The following is an 11074-nucleotide window of genomic DNA, read 5'->3' as shown; positions in this document are numbered from 1 at the left end:
AAGGAGCTAAATAAATAAATTAACATGGTGGCGAATTAATTACAATATAGCAAGTAAAACACTGGAATGGTAGATTTGCAGTGAATGAATGTGCAAAGTAGAAATACTGGGGTGCAAAGGAGCAAAATAAATACATACAGTAGGGGAAGAGGTAGTTGTTTGGGATAATTATAGATGGGCTATGTACAGGTGCAGTAATCTGTGAGCTGCTCTGACAGGTGGTGCTTAAAACTAGTGAGGGAGATAAGTGTTTCCAGTTTCAGAGATTTTTGTAGTTCGTTCCAGTCATTGGCAGCAGAGAACTGGAAGGAGAGGCGGCCAAAGGAGGAATTGGCTTTGGGGGTGACCAGTGAGATATACGTGCTGGAGCACGTGCTACGGGTGGGTGCTGCTATGGTGACCAGCGATCTGAGATAATAAGGGTGGACTTTACCTAGCAGAGTCTTGTAGATGACCTGGAGCCAGTGGGTTTGGCGATGAGTATGAAGCAAAGGCCAGCCAACGAGAGTGTACAGGTTGCAGTGGTGGGTAGTATATGGGGCTTTGGTGACAAAACGGATGGCACTGTGATAGACTGCATACAATTTCTTGAGTAGGGTACTGGAGGCTATTTTGTAAATGACATCGCCGAAGTCGAGGATCGGTAGGATGGTCAGTTTTACGAGGGTATGTTTGGCAGCATGAGTGAAGGATGCTTTGTTGCGAAATAGGAAGCCAATTCTAGGTTTAACTTTGGATTGGAGATGTTTGATGTGAGTCTGGAAGGAGAGTTTACAGTCTAGCCAGACACCTAGGTATTTGCAGTTGTCCAAATTAACAAATTATAGTTTTTTGTTGAATTTATATAACAGTATTCTGACCTTGTTTAGCATTATCTAGTCCAAATATGGCATTTCCACTTACACTATTTGTATCAGTTTTAAATCACTTTCAATTGGTGACTTTTATTTTGAGGGCGAACCGTACATGCCACTATTGTGGCTAGCTTCACATAGGTGTGAGGTACAGCTCCTCCGCGAGCCCACCGGTTCCATGCACGTTCACGGCGCAGTCACTGCTCCAGGCGCAAGGCACGAGAGCGAGCCCGTAGTCTTGGTTTTATTGCACCCTTTTCATTCGGATGGTCAAAGGTGGTGGTGTGATGAACTCAGTGGCGATTTTAGCATGTAAATCTTGGTGGGGCAAACAACAAAAATGTTGGGGATGCATGCCAGCAAAACCACAATATATTAATTGCACTATAACGGTGACAAACTGTTAGGGCCTACATAAAGCTATCCCAACAGCAGTCCCAACACCTTACCACAGCTACACCTGGCTGTCAGCGGAGCCTTGTTTGGCAGCAAAACAGTCAATTCAACCTCATTTACTGCCTTTAAAAAAAACAGCTGATATGGCTGACTTGCTTAAACAAATGTGGTTTCTACTGACAATTGAGCTGTACAAACTATGGCATAATGGGACGACAAGCGGATCAAAGGCAATCTGTTATTTTTTTTATTTTTTTATTTCACCTTTATTTAACCAGGTAGGCAAGTTGAGAACAAGTTCTCATTTACAATTGCGACCTGGCCAAGATAAAGCAAAGCAGTTCGACAACATACAACAACACAGAGTTACACATGGAGTAAACAACATACAGTCAATAATACAGTAGAAAAAAAAAAATAAGACTATATACAATGTGAGCAAATGATGTGAGATAAGGGAGGTAAGAGCAAAAAAAAAATGCCATGGTGGCAAAATAAATAAAGTATAGCAAGAAAAACAATGGAATGGTAGATTTGTAGTTTGAGGAAAGTTCAAAGTTCAAATATAAATAATATGGTGCAAAGGAGCAAAATAAATAAATACAGTAGGGGAAGAGGTAGTAGTTTGGGCTAAATTATAGATGGGCTATGTACAGGTGCAGTGATCTGTGAGCTGCTCTGACAGCTGGTGCTTAAAGCTAGTGAGGGAGATAAGTGTTTCCAATTTCAGAGATTTTTGTAGTTCGTTCCAGTCGTTGGCAGCAGAGAACTGGAAGGAGAGACGACCAAAGGAGGAGTTGGCTTTAGGGGTGACCAGAGAGATATACCTGCTGGAGCGCGTGCTACAGGTGGGTGCTGCTATGGTGACCAGTGAGCGGAGATAAGGGGGGACTTTACCTAGCAGGGTCTTGTAGATGACCTGGAGCCAATGTGTTTGGCAACGATTATGAAGTGAAGGCCAGCCAACGAGAGCAGTGGTGGGTTGTATATGGGGCTTTGGTGACAAAACGGATGGCACTGTGATAGACTGCATCCAGCTTGTTGAGTAGGGTATTGGAGGCTATTTTGTAAATGACATCGCCGAAGTCGAGGATTGGTAGGATGGTCAGTTTTACGAGGGTATGTTTGGCAGCATGAGTGAAGGATGCTTTGTTGCGAAATAGGAAGCCAATTCTAGATTTCACTTTGGATTGGAGATGATTGATGTGAGTCTGGAAGGAGAGTTTACAGTCTAACCAGACACCTAGGTATTTGTAGTTGTCCACAAATTCTAAGTTAGAACCGTCCAGAGAAGTTATGCTGGATGGGCGGGCAGGTGCAGGCAGCGATCGGTTGAAGAGTATGCATTTAGTTTTACTTGTGTTTAGGAGCAGTTGGAGGCCACGGAAGGAGAGTTGAATGGCATTGAAGCTCGTCTGGAGGGTTGTTAACACAGTGTCCAAAGAAGGGCCAGAAGTATACAGAATGGTGTCATCTGCGTAGAGGTGGATCAGAGATTCACCAGCAGCAAGAGCGACATCATTTATGTATACAGAGAAAAGAGTTGGCCCAAGAATTGAACCCTGTGGTACCCCCATAGAGACTGCCAGAGGTCCAGACAGTAGGCCCTCCGATTTGACTCCGATTTTGATTAAGACAATGTGCGAGCTAGGACGGACGTAGTCAATATAACTATTTGTTTAGCACTTTTGAAATGTACAGCGACATAATTCAGAACATGGGCCATTCTTACAGTGTTCTCCCTGTACACCAAGTCAGAACCTTTGGATAAATAAAGGGGGCATATAAGCAGATATTGAAAGCTCTTACAATATTCGATGATTACATTTCTCTAAAACAGGTTATAGGCTACATGTGCACCAAGTCAGAAAAGTAGGCGAAATTAAGATGGGAAAATAGACAAAATTATTAGGGTGAGGCACATGGGCTACTAACAGCTTACTACACAACATACACTTAGTATTACTTTCTTAGCCACAGTATACATATCTCCCTGGCATATTACATCATTTATGCAGCAGCGTACAATACATTTTTGGACTCACCTTGTTGTGCTGTGCTCACTTGAACAGGAAGGTGTCGCAGCAGTCCTTCGTGCGCCATTATCTGGATTTATGGTGATTTCAAGACAAATGGGAACTCTGAAAAAAACAAGGTGGAATCATGATGACGTCAGTGATCTTCAGGTCGTAGCTCTAGAAAGAGGTTCAAGTTCCCGACTTACAATTTTGAGTTAGATGACCATTCAGAACGTAATGTCCCAGTCGGAGCTCGTTTTTTCCCCAGAGTTCCCAGTTGTCTTGAACTCATTGAAGTCAGATTTCCCAGTTCTGAGTTAACGGTTGTTTTGAGCGCGGCAGAAATCATGCTGTATTGATAGCATGGCCAATGTAGAATGTTTATAATTTTAAGCTTGGAAAAGAGACCCTTAAACCCAGAATTGAGACCACACACACCCACTCCACTGAATAGCAGGCTAGTGATTGCTTTGCAATGCTTGCAGTTAGCCACTGATTCCATCCAAACCACTCATTGTTGAATTTGCGATATCCAACTTGTTGTGTAATGTTTATATCCAATGGCCGATGAGAACCGATACGTTTTATCTATAATTTATCTTCATTATTTCTCTGTATATGACAAGGATTAAAAAGGCTTTGCCAGTAGATTGTCGACTTCATTCATGATGATGACTGCTAGCTAAGATTTTGAAAGTATGATGTTGACATGATCAGTCCAATCAAAGCTACTGAAGATATAATGTGATTTGATGTAATTTTATCTGTGGCCAATGAACTTGAGCCTTCTTGGATGGGCACTTCTAATGTAACTCTATGGCAGCACCCAAGGGGCATGAATTTTCGAGCTGTACCCTTAGTTCTCTTTCAGGTATTCGTTTCGGTGTTTCACTTATGGGATACGCCCCCAGCGTATTCGTCAGAAGCCTTTATTACACTATACCAGCCATGCCTGGGAAGGGTGTCCCTCCTACCCTATAAAAGGCCCAACGCAGCGTCTCTGAGTCATTCAAAATCTTCTTCTCACTTCATCAGAAAGCTTACCTCGACACAACTGCATTTTCCAGAAATAGCTCAACTGTCCACAGACGTGAGCATACAACTCGCTCACCGGGCACTATTCTCGGGACTGTGCAGTGGTGACAATTTTCTTTTCCTTCACCATAGCTAAAGGAGGATTATTCAAGGGAGAAACTGGTACAGCTGTGACACAGCTAAGTCATTCACAACCAAGTTAGCTCTTTCCAAACAGTCACTAGATGCTGGAAAAGCTAGTCACCATGCTAGCTAGCTTTTTGTTGTTGTTGCTTTGGCAAGAAAGGTTTTTACTAGCTACACCAAGCTATCTTTTCTAACCTGTCCTTCAGAAACGGTATTCGGCTATCACACCGAGAGCCACCGTTGGAGATAACCCACTAATCGCTAGCTATCGTACTAACCTACCACGCTAGTTTTTTTCTGACAACTAAAAACATAACATCCAAGCTATGGCGACAAAAGCATCTGCCACCCCAAACGAGGAGTAGCTCCCGGCACGAATCTGCTCCTGTGGAAACAAGATATCTGCCAAGGTCACCCACTCTGTGTGCTCCGCTTGCCTTGGGCTGCAACATACACAGGAAGCATTAGACTCTCCCGGCTCCTGTCCACACTGTGCTTTCTTCACTGTGAAGAGCCTCCGTCGCAGGCTAGCACACCAAGCTAGCCTGAGTCAACAGGACCCTGACATGGGGGCCAGCATCCGCGATGGCTCACCAGAGGCGATGGATATCGCTAGCTGAGGCGACGGCTAGCGCTAGCTGGGGCGATCAGCTCGACACCATTGCCCCGCTGTTGGAAGACTCCAGCAATGACCTCGCGACCCCCTTGCTGGGCTTCCTGAGTGGAGACATCAACTACTCCACAGGGTTTTCCGACAGCCTCCTTTCAGAATCATCGGAGGGAGACTAAGACTCCTTCATCCCCTCAAGCCAGGCCACCAAGCCTCCTGCTGGGGAATCCCAAACCGGTCACGCAGGTGGGGTACTATCCCCACCAGCTCTCTTTGTGTGAATCTGCAGGACATGTTTAAACGCGCTGCAAATAAACTGGTGATTGCTACTGGGCCAGGGAGAGACCACCACACCCCACTACGAAGGTAAGAGGCTACCCAAAGCTAAACGGGCAGCCAGGAAATTACTACATCTTAGCCGTACCTGAAGTACACCTTTCTCCTCAATGAACCCTGTCCAGGGTGGGTCGGTGTAGAACTGTGTTAACATGACAGGGATTATGCTTGCCCACATGCCCCCCATCGAACCCCTGGTGGCTTTCCATCTACACCCCAGCCAGAAGTCCTCCATGACCTCCACTGGCCCCACCTTACCAACCAAGTACGAGCGCTTCCAGTTGTCTGTGACAGAGAAGGTCTACAGGTCGGTCACCACAGCGGTGAGGGCTCTCAGTACCGCCTTGATGCTCTCGGCATACCAAGCTGAGCTACAGGAGGAGCTAGCGGTCACACCGGAGCCGGGTTTATGGGATGAGATATTTATTGCCACAGAACTCAACCTGTGTCTGCTCAAGGCCACTGTCCAGGCGCCAGGAAGAGCAATGGGGCTCATGATATCCCAGGAGAGGGCTCGATGTCTCAACCTATCCACGGTGTCTGATAGTGAGAAGCTGAAGATCCTGGATGCTCCAGTAGATCCTAAAGGCCTTTTCGGTCCCACCGTCGAGATGTAACGGTGCGAGGAGAAAAAGAGGGAGTGTCTGTCTGCACAGGAAGACACAAGCCTGTGCCTCGCCACACCTTTACCCAGGCTGCAGCAGGTTGACCTCCCCCAAACTTTAAGATCCCCAGACCCCCATCCCCCCAGGCTGCGAACCCAGGGCAGCAGAGAACCTTGGACCCTAAGGGCCCCTGGTCTAAGAAGCGTTCCTTCCCACCCATGGCACTAAGGGGCCAGCCTGCCCCTAACCCCACCCAGTGTCAGTTCACATTAAAAATGTTCACACTGGCCTCCAGAGTGGCGCAGTAGTCTAAGGCACTGCATTGCAGTGCTAGCTGTGCCACTAGAGATTCTGTGTTTGAGCCCAGGCTCTGTCGCAGCCGGCCGCGACCGGGAGGCTCATGGGGCGGCGCACAATTGGCCCAGCGTCGTCCGGGTTAGGGAGGGTTTGGCCGGCAGGGATATCCTTGTCTCATTGCGCACTAGTGACTCCTGTGGCGGGCCGGGCGCAGTGCACGCTGACACGGTCGCCAGGTGTACGGTGTTTCCTCCAACACATTGGTGCGGCTGGCTTCTGGGTTGGATGGTCACTGTGTCAAGAAGCAGTGCGGCTTGGTTGGGTTGTGTTTTGGAGGACGCATGGCTCTCGACCTTCGCCTCTCCCGAGTCCGTACGGGAGTTGCAGCGATGAGACAAGACTGTAACTACTACCAATTGGATACCACGAAATTGGGGAGAAAAAAGGGGTGATTTAAAAAAATTTTTTTTATATAAATAAAAAATTTCACACTAGCGCAACCAGGCTACAGGCCAAGGGCGCAGTCAGACATGTTGTTTCTCACAAAATCAAAACAAACAGGGTGCCTCTCTATAATGCCACCAGAGGGAACTACCGCTCTTTTTGTCGTGACAGGCCACATAAGCGTGCTCCCGCTACGAGCCAGCCGGACATGCACAGTGCATTGCGGACTTTCATACACCCTCCCCCTGACGGAGGGTGCTGCTAAACCATCTATGGGGGAAAGCCCAGTCAGCCCTCGGAGCGGAGAGAGAATTGGCAGGCATGCGCAGTGTCAAACTGGGTACAGGGCACAATAGACAGGGGGTACAGACTACAATTCGCTGTCACCCCGCCCTGATTCAAGGGATGCGACCCACGAGGGCAGAACAGTCAACGGGGTGTGGGGACCCCATCTCCGTTCTGGCATTAAAGTCGTTCCTCCCATTTCTGGAGGGTCGTCATGTTATAGTCAGGACAGACAAGGGGGACTGAGATCCCCTCACTTACACACACTGTCACACAGACTGATTGTGTGGAACAGAGCGCATCTCCAGTCACTGAGAGCTACTCATGTACCGGGAGTACTGAATATGGGGGCAGATTTACTTTCCAGGGGGAATCCACTATACGGAGAGTGGAAGCTTCACCTGGAGGTAGCCAATCAGGTTTGGATGCACTTCGGCATTCCAGCAGTGGATCTTTATGCATCAATGGAGAATATTCAGTGTCCACTGTTCTTTTCCCTGAGGGATCGGGATGCACAGATGGGAGTTGGCGCACGAGTAGCCACGCGTCCTCCTGTATGCATTCCCCCCACTAGCCCTGATTTCCCCCACCCTAGCCAGGGTGCGGGAGAAGGGGCTATTGCTCATACTAATAGCGCCACATTGGCAGGATAGCAGAGATCACTCAAGTACTATGCGGTCATCCGTGGCTCTTTCCCCTGTGTCGGGACCTACTATGCCAGGCGCTAAGGGAGATTTTCCATCATAACCCGGAACGGTTGGCACTCTGAGCCTGGCCCATGAATGGTTCAGCTTGAACACTGCCAGGCTTCCCCAAAATGTCATTTTGACTATTCAGTGCTAGAGCCTCATCCACCAGGTCACTTTATAATTGTAAATGGAAAGTGTTTGAGGAATGGTGCGCTAAATCACAGACCTTTGCCATTCCAGTGCTCTGTCCCAGGAATCCTGTCGTTTCTACAGGAATTACTAGAAAAAGGAAAGGCTTTTTCTACTATTAAGGTATGTCTAGCAGCTACTTAGGCTTGTCATGTGGGTTTTGGGAGCACGACACGCAACCCCCCCTTGTCGCCCGTTTTATGAAGGGTGCACTTCGCTTGTGTCCGGTGTCCAAACAGCTTGCCCCGTCATGGGATTAATCAACCATTTTGGATGCTCTATGCCAATAGCCTTTTGAGCACCTGGGTCAGGTGGAGCTGAAGATGCTTTCATTTAAGACCACGCTATTACTAGCATTGTCCTCCGCCAAGCGTGTAAGTGACATTCTCATACTCTCGGTGCACTCGTCATGCGCACAATTTGCACCCGGTAACAATAGGGTATCATTGCGGCTTAACCCCTCCTTTACCCCTAAGATTATTAACCCTTCTTTGATGCGTCTTCTCCTTGAGCTGGTAACTTTTTATCCCCCACCGTTTTCCTCTCCGGAACATCAACGGTTGCATATGTTGTGCCCAGTATGCGCTCTGCGCATCTACATGGACAGGACTAAGGGATTTAGGAAATGTGATCAGTTGTTTGTTTCCTGGGCGAAACCTCACACAGGTGACGCGCTCACTAAACAGCGTCTTTCCCCACTGGATAGTGGGGGTTATTGCTTTGGCCTACACAGATAAGGGTCTTCCATCTGCTGCAGGCCTACCGGCCCATTCCACTAGATCAGTGGTTCCCAAACTTTTTATAGTCCCGTACCCCTTCAAACATTCAATCTCCAGCTGCATACCCCCTCTAGCACCAGGGTCAGTGCACTTTCAAATGTTGTTTTTTGGCATCATTGCAAGCCTGCCACACACACTATATACGATACATTTATTAAACATAAGAATGAGTGTGAGTTGTCACAACCTGGCTCGTGGGAAGTGGCAAAGAGGTCTTATAGGACCAGGGCACAGATAATAATATAATAATAATCAATAATTTTGCTCTTTATTTAGCCATCTTACATATAAAACCTTATTTTTTCATCAAAAATAACTCTGCAATGTTGGGTTGTATTGGAGAGAGTCTCAGTCTTAAATCATTTTCCACACACAGTCTGTGCCTGTATTTAGTTGTCATGCTAGTGAGGGCTGAGAATCCACTCTCACATAGGTACGTGGTTGCAAAGGGCATCAGTGTCCTAACAACTGAGCGCAGCCCTGCGCAGAAATCTGGCAGTGGCTTCTGATTAAATTCAATTTTCACGGAACCCCTTGTTGCAATTTCGATGAGGCTCTCTTGTTCAGATATCTATCGGTAAGTGGACTGGAGGCAGGGCATTACAGGAATAACGAATCCAGTTGTTTGTGTCGTCCGTTTCGGGAAAGTATCTGCGTAATTGCGCACCCAGCTCACTCAGGTGCTTCACTATAATCACATTTGACATTGTCAGTAAGCTTGAGTTCATTTGCACACAAAAAAAAACATACAACGATGGAAAGACCTGTGGGTTGTCCTTGTTAATGCAGACAGAGAAGAACTCCAACTTCTGAATCATAACCTCAATTTTGTCCAGCACATTGACTATATTTGTAGAGAGTCCCTGTAATCCTAGATTCAGATCATTCGGGCGAGAAAAAACATCATCCAGATAGGCGAGTCGTGTGAGAAACTCGTCATCATGCAAGCGGTCAGAGAAGTGAAAATTATGGTCAGTAAAGAAAAGTTTAAGCTTGTCTCAATAAAAAAAAACGTGTCAATACTTTGCCCCTTGATAACCAGCGCTCTTCTTTCTGTATGTTGTAAAAGCGTTACATGGTCGCTGCCCATATCATTGCATAATGCAGAAAATACACAAGAGTTTTGGGGCCTTGCTTTAACAAAGTTAATCATTTTCACTGTAGTGTCCAAAATGTCTTTCAAGCTGTCAGGCATTCCCTTGGCAGCTAGAGCCTCTCGGTGGATGTTGCAGTGGACCCAAGTGGCGTCAGGAGCAACTGCTTGCACACGCGTTACCACTCCACTATGTCTCCCTGTCATGGTTTTTGCGCCATTAGTACAGATACCAACACATCTTGACCACCAAAGTCCATTTGATGTCACAAAGCTGTCCAGTACTTTAAAAATATTATCTCATGTTGCCCTGGTTTCCAGTGTTTTGCAGAAGAGGATGTCTTCCTTAATTGACCCCCATAAACGTAACGGACATATAGCAAGAGCTGTGCCAGGCCCGCCACGTCTGTTGACTCATCCAGCTGTAACGCATATAATTCACTGGCTTGTATGCGAAGCAGTAATTGTTTCAAAACATCTCCTGCCATGTCACTGATGCGTCGTGAAACAGTGTTGTTTGATGTCTGTACAGTTTTTTTGGTCTTTTCCCCCAGCATTGTCCCAGCCATATCCGCGGCAGCAGGAATAATTAAATCCTCCACAATAGTATGGGGGTTGCCTGTCCTAGCCACTCGGTAGCTCACCATATAAGGCGCTTCTAGCTCCTTCTTATTAATGGTATCTGTGGCTTTTATACATGTCTTACTACTCGAAAGTCATCTTTATTCTCGCTCAAAAAACTCCTGTGGCTTATTTTTCAATTGTCATGTTTCGTTTCTAAATGTCTGCACAAGAGTGAAGGTCTCCCACAAGAGAGTAGCGGTTAATGTGATTGGATGTTAATTATTTGACTAGGCTTCCTGTATTTGACATTGTGTTGTTATATAGTTGAACACTACATGATTTAATATTATTTTTGGCAGTGAAACGAGGCTACTCAGGCGAGAACAAACCTCACCCAAATGTATAGCCCCATTGGAAAATATAAATGCACTGTTTGAAAATGTGAAGACATTTATTTTATTATATGTATATTTTGTTTTGTGAATCACATTTTTATTTGGCGTACCCCGACGGCATTGCGCGTACCCCATTGCGCGTATTCCAGTTTGGGAATACCTGCACTAGATGAATGGCTACGTCCTGGGCTTGATGAAAGGGCATAGCTATCCAAAATATTTGTTCAGCAGCGAGTTTTATAGGCTCAATGTCACTGCACCAACCCTGGCGCATATTGTTTTACGTGTAGGATCTTCTGAGTGGAAAAGCCCATTTGTGTGATATATATATCGCACAGGGCAGTCGGTCGTCAGGATCA

This window comes from Salmo trutta, chromosome 22, assembly GCF_901001165.1.
Source record: "Salmo trutta chromosome 22, fSalTru1.1, whole genome shotgun sequence".
In the NCBI taxonomy this organism is placed as follows: Eukaryota; Metazoa; Chordata; class Actinopteri; order Salmoniformes; family Salmonidae; genus Salmo; species Salmo trutta.
The sequence above is the reverse complement of the archived record's forward strand: the minus strand, read 5'-3'. Positions refer to the sequence as shown.